At 44.0% G+C, this 6,542-nt stretch overlaps 1 long non-coding RNA gene across 1 annotated transcript; it reads left to right on the forward strand.

Annotated features, from left to right (window-relative positions):
• Positions 1 to 392: 392 nt before the first annotated feature.
• On the forward strand, positions 393 to 4,932 carry LOC308571486. The gene is made up of 2 exons (XR_014001483.1): positions 393 to 656; positions 1,580 to 4,932. It is a non-coding gene; the product is annotated as an uncharacterized lncRNA (long non-coding RNA).
• The last annotated feature ends 1,610 nt before the right edge of the window (positions 4,933 to 6,542 follow it).

Consider the following 6,542-nt stretch of genomic DNA (forward strand, 5'->3'; position numbering starts at 1 on the left):
GGTGCCTTCCAGATGTTTTGGACCACAACTCCCATGAGCCCCAGTCAGCAGAGGGCAATGGTGGAGGAGGATGTCCATAATATTGGCTTCTCCTAATGTAGACTATACTGCACTGTCCTAGATCGCCCAAATGCATGCCAGTTTTGGGGGGGGGGGAACCATTGACAAAAGTGACTAGAGTTTTGTGCCAAGTATGGCCAGCACTGGATACGGCCCATTTTTTTATCATTACTATATTGCTACACATTTATCTCACTTTTCCTCCAAGTGGCTTAAGGTGACATACACAGCCCATTGCAGCCTTCATCACCACAGTCACCCTCTAACCCAAGGTCTGGGGGAAATGAACAGAGTGCACTTGTAAGCCATATTTAGATTTTTTTAAAAAAATAAATAATCTTCTTTTCCCTGTTGTTGTAGATTCATGCCGTACCCTCCCTGCATTGCCATAGCTTTTAGGGCTTACTTCGTTTGTTTGTTCTTTTCGTCTTGCAGCTCAAGCAGCAATTCAATAAGGCAGCCTTTCTGGAGACACGAGACTCTCTTGCAGGGGCATCCTTTACTTCCTTTACAATTGCATGTGCAAGAGAGAAAGTACCATTGAGCCACCCAGGATGCAGGGCCAGCTTGGACTGCATCCCTCGCCACTAATGCGGGTGAAGTTCTGCCCTGCCAACTGTTGTGTGGTCCCTCCTGGGCATCTTCTGCGCACGAGGCCTTTTCGTAAACACGCTGGTCCCACAACACTGCTTGTATTTTCCTCCCTTCCTGGCACCAGAAAACCGACAGCTGTCTCCGCGAGCGCGATGCCCACTTTTCTCCCTTCCTCTGTCCTCCCATTAAGGCCTACTTTTCGCTTCGCCTTTCCTTTGCTACCGTTGTTTGTTTGCCATCCCTTCTTGCCACTTGTCATACTAGATAGATCACCCTCTTCTTCTGCCGTGCCCTTTGGCCAATTATCCTTCTCTGCCTACCTGCAGATTGGTGGCGGGGGGCGGGGAAGGGGCTTGAGGAAAAGGCAGCAATAAAAAGCCCTTCGCTTCCCTTCATCAAGACAGTTCTCACTTCTCCTTTTGCAAAAGAAGATTGCGGAGATAAAGCCGAAGATTAATTTCTCTTCTGCTGGGGGCTGGGGGCGTCAGGAGTGGGTGGTGTGGTGGGGAGGGTCGGCCGGTAGAAGCAGATCTAAATAACCCAGAGAAGCTTTTGACAATTCCCACCCCCAGCCTTCTCCCCCCCTCCAGCGCTCGCCAGCTAGGTGGATGCTAGCTGAATTAGTGGCGTCTTTGAGAAAGGGGGAAATAATTTCACACACCATTAGGGCTGTTGGGAAGCAGCAGGATCAGTTTTTAATGAATACAGGATCAAAAGCATCTTCAAGGCAGGCAGCCGCTGAAAACAAGAGACAGGCCTCGCCGGGGAGGAGGAGGAGAGGACGGAGATGCTCCTAATAAGAAACAAAGAACGGACTCAAAGGCACTAGGGAGCCGGTGCCTCACAACTGAGCATTTTAAAGTATAATTACCTCCTCTCTAAGAAATTAACTTTGATATTCCTCCCCCTACCTCCCTCCAAACAGGTGTATATATAAGAGCATCACACAGACGGCATGCAATTAAAATCCCCAGATCGTATTTAAAGGTGATAAGAAACCAACAAACCAAAGAGCTCGGCGGTTGACTTAACAAGACCAAGTTCCCCTCCTCGAGAGCGATGTGGAAGCTTGAAACTTTTGAATCTCTGCTTCTGCGGCGCTGGGGATGGTGAAGATGTTGCCTACTAGACTAGCCGCAGATGGAAACACACAACACACTTGCTAAGCAATCTCACTGCCCTTTTCCGTCAGTGTGTGTGAAACATCCATGCCTTGGCAACGCTAAGCCACTGGCTTGCTGCAATCCAATCCTTGGCCTTTCTCTGGTGGGCTCAGAATAGCACCTGAGACCCAGATGTGGTTCAGGACCAAGCAGAAGGAAAAGGAAAAAAGGGCACAACTAGAGAGTCATTTTGAGTTCACTGCATTTAACATATTTTATGTGTGTGTGTTTTTAAATGCCCTGTGCCACTCCCAGCTAGCATTCACTAGCCAAAAGGACCAAGAGAAAACACAGATTGTTAGGTATTGGTTCCTCAAGGATCTCACCCAGTTATTCAAGCCCTACAGACAAAAACTGATGGTACAAACATGGATAAGCAGAACCCACTGTCCATTTTAATTGTTTCCTGTCTACTTCTATGGCATTGCTATATTTTAGATCCCTATAAGTAGCTCTGAGACTTTTATAAAAACAAAATAATAATAAATGTAACGAATAATAATAATTGGTTCTATCTCAGCAGTGATAAGAGCAGCATAGCAAATCTTGGAATTTCAAAAGGCAAAAAATTGTCTAGCTAAGGTAAAGGGACCCCTGACCATTAGGTCCAGTCGTGACAGACTCTTGGGTTGCGGCGCTCATCTCGCTTTATTGGCCAAGGGAGCCGGCGTACAGCTTCTGGGTCATGTGGGTCAGCATGACTAAGCCGCTTCTGGAGAACCAGAGCAGCGCACGGAAACGCCGTTTACCTTCCCGCTGGAGCAGTACCTATTTATCTACTTGCACTGGCGTGCTTTCGAACTGCTAGGTGGGCAGGAGCTGGGACCGAACAAGGGGTTGCTGTTTAAAAGATCAGCGTAGGAAGCAGGATTAGGGGGAAAGGGGACAACGACCTGGAGCTGGCTTAGATCACAGAATTACAGAGCTGGAAGAGACCCCAAGGAACATCTAGTATTTTAGTCCAACCAATAAGCAACTGTTCCATATGGGGATCAAACCTGCAACCTTGGTGTTACCAGCAACATGCTCTAACCAACTGAGCTATCCAGGCTTAATTGTCACTGGTGTGGTAAACCTGAAGTGGTACAGTCCAGATATAGGCTTACTGCCTGAGCGAAGGCCAAATTAGACATGATATTGGGAAATCTCTTATTGGATCTCCCACAGCCTGTTTGAAACAGGGATGAGGGACTTGTTGCATCTCAGATGTTTGGAGAACTCCAACTCCCATCAGCCTCAACCAGCCAAGCCAATGGTCAGGGGTGATGGGAGGTGCAGTCCAGCAAAATCTGGAAGGCCACATGCTTCCCAGTGATAGTTTAGAAAATGAAAGCAGCTGTGTGAGGGGAAGGATCAGGGCTGCAACATTGGTTAACCTCCCTGCTGCATGCATGACATGTACCTTTTGTCAACCATCACTTGGTGCTGCCATTTTCCACATGGATGAAAGCTTTCCATGGCAGCTTTTACTTTAAAAAATAATAATAATCCAGGCAATCTATTCACATTTTTCCTGACATCAAGCTCAGTTTGGCCGCAGCAGACCTAACTAGAAATTGCATGATGAACGTGCGTAATAAAATGGAAACCTATGCATGTCTACTCAGAAGTACCGTAATTCACTGGAACTCATACCCAATGTAAATGAGTATAAGATTGCATATGCTCCAACATTTCTCTGATGAAAATAGGGACATCAATAATAATAATAATAATAATAATAATAATAATAATAATAATAATAATAATAATAATAATGGTGTTATTATTTATACCCCACCCATCTGATTGGGTTGCCCCAGTCACTCTGGGTGGCTTCCAACATATATAAAAACATAAAGCATTAAAAAACTGTGTAGAGGGCTGCCTTCAAATGTCTTCTAAAGGTTTTTTAGTTACTTATCTTCTTGACTTGGGGGTTGCATAACTCCATACCCACCAACTTTTCTCCAATTAAAATAGGGACATCCAAAGGAAAAGCGGGACATTCCAGGATCAAATCAGAAACTGGGGTGGCTTTTGTAAATCCGGGACTGTCCCTGGAATACAGGGACACTTGGAGGGTCTGGGATTGCAGCCAGTGTCTCAGAAGATTGTTGTTTTAACCGAAAAGCAGCTGAGGGAGAGTAGGATCAGGGTCGAAGCAACAGCAGGTTAACAAATTATGGTCTGAAATCAGCCAGAGAGGTTCCCTCATCTGTTCTTCTGTTTGTGATTCCAACTTCCTGCAGCTGCTTTTTATTAAAATAAAATAAAATTATATGCACCTCCCATGTAACATAATGTTTGGCTCCGACATAACTAGGTACATATGGAAACAGGAAAAAGCAAGAGCTAATCATTGATGGGGATCACTAGATGATCATCTGCGCAGCATGGGAAGCAATAAGCGTGGTGAGAGCCTCTGGGCACATGCAGAGTGGCTTACAATGCAACTCTCTTTTTAGAAATTAAGCACTTAGGGGTGGGAAAAGGTGGGGGAAAGTAATACATTTTTTAAAATGAAAGTCCTCTGAATGTAGCTCAGCACTTCCTTTGAACACACATAAAAACATTCCTTTTTAGATTACCTTCAGAAAAAATCAGTTGCAAAGATTTCCCAGTGGCATAAGGAGAGGTGAATCAAATTGAGCTCCCATTGTCTGCTTTGACTGTTGCATAGATAAAAGTCCTATTAAGTCCCTCCAGTGAACAGTGGCAGGGTTTTGTTTGGAATAGTTTTTTGTTTGTTTTGCTAAGACAAAGATTAGCAAATAAGAAGAAATAATTAAATAACCGGTTTTTGTACTGTCTCGATCGTCAGGAGCTTATATGAGTTTTTAATTAGTGCTGCATTTTCAATAAGTCTATCTGTACGTGTTACCGATTCTTTCCTGGATAACGGGGAGATAATTACGCGAATCCTGTTTGGGTTTTCTTTTTATATGTTTTTTCTTCTTCTTCTCTCACTAAAGGAACGGCTGATATATTTAATCATGATGTAGAAATGCTGGCAGCTTTCTCGCAGCCCAACCTCCCTCTAATTACATTTCTAGGTTTTTAGTAAATTGAAAGGCAAAAACGGAGGAACAAAATAATTAAAAACCGAAGAGGAAGTGAATTTTATTTTTATTTTTTTTAAAAAAAGCAGATGCTGTTAAAAATCCGCACACGCAACTGCTTTCAAGGACATCGGTTTAGAAACTTGGGGATACAAAAGGCTGTCGAAATGCCACCACCAAAGCCATGTCAACGCTCATAAGGTCTGCTGCGGCTTCTCAAAGAGTGGGCGAAATATCCCTAGCCTGTCTCAAAGTGTTCAGATGATCATTAAGAATGTCATGGTAGTGCACTGGACGATTTCTGTGGCTCCCCCATGGACCCCGGCGTCAAAGCTCATATGGCAGTGATGGGTTGTGAGGTTAAGTTCCAAATACAGTGGTACCTTGGTTCTCAAACTTAATCCATTCTGGAAGTCCGTTCCAAAACCAAAGTGTTCCAAAACCAAGGTGCGCTTTCCCATAGAAAGTAATGCAAAATGGATTAATCCATTCCAGACTTTTGAAAACAACCCCTAAAACAGCAGTTGAACATGAATTTTACTGTCTAACGAGACCATTGATCCATAAAATGAAAGCAGTAAACAATGTACTGCAGCCGCCCAATCAATCAATCCATAGCTGAACTGGGTTCCACACAGTCACAAGAATGAAAAAAAAAGAGCTGCAAAAATAAAAACGCAAAATAAATAGCAAAAACAGACAGACCTTAGCGTAACACTCAAAACGGAAGTGTGGCCCTCAAATCGGAAGCTTAACACTCAAAACAGAGCATGTTCGGATTCGGGAAAAAGTTCACAAACCGGAACACTTACTTCCTGGTTTGCAATGTTTGGGTTCCAAGTTGTTTGAGTACCAGGGCGTTTGAGAACCAAGGTACCACTGTACAGTTGTCCGCATGCGGGACTGACCTCAACAATTATCTTATGACCCAGAACACCTCTTAATGTTTTTTGGAAACATTTCATGGTTCACTTCTATCCTTTCAGCCTCTGAGGGCTATCAGTACTCTCAGATAATGCAGTTTAACACAGCACCTTTGCCCAGTTTTGTTCATTCACTGGTTTTGGGACTTTGCTGACTTTCATCTACACCATGATATCCATATGAATGTCTCTGTGGTAAGAATGTGAACCAATTCACTGCAGAATGCCATTTGGCTGTCTTCTGTGTAGAAGGTGCCTCAGACTCACTTGTGGGCATTTTGTTTTCCATACAGATTGCATTTCCTGTACTAGGGTGACACTTGAACTTTATCATACTCAACCATTATCTGAGGGGACCAAGGCTGAGAAAGAGTGGCTTAACTGGAATTTGAACTCCCATGCCATGGAAACTGGAAACTGAGGTCCAGCTCCGAAACTACAGGGACCCAGCAGAAGGCCCTTTCGGTAGTCACACCCACCCTGTGGAATGCCCTCCAGTGCCGCCAGATGTCAAAGAGTTAAGCATCTATATAATTTTTTGTAGACCTCTAAAGTTTCGGCAAGCTTTTTAATGTTGATGTTGCTGCTGCTACTGTTGTTGTTTTTCCTGTATTTTTGTTGGAAGCCGCCCAGAGTGGCTGGGGCAACCCAGTCAGATGGGCGGAGCAGAAGAAAAATGTTGTTGTCATTTAAATCTTCCTCTTCCTGTTATTTAAACCTATCACCTTCTGGGGTTTTTGTTTTTGCAGATTTGAACCAAA

Source organism: Podarcis bocagei, assembly GCF_964188305.1.
Source record: "Podarcis bocagei genome assembly, chromosome: 13".
Taxonomy (NCBI): Eukaryota; Metazoa; Chordata; class Lepidosauria; order Squamata; family Lacertidae; genus Podarcis; species Podarcis bocagei.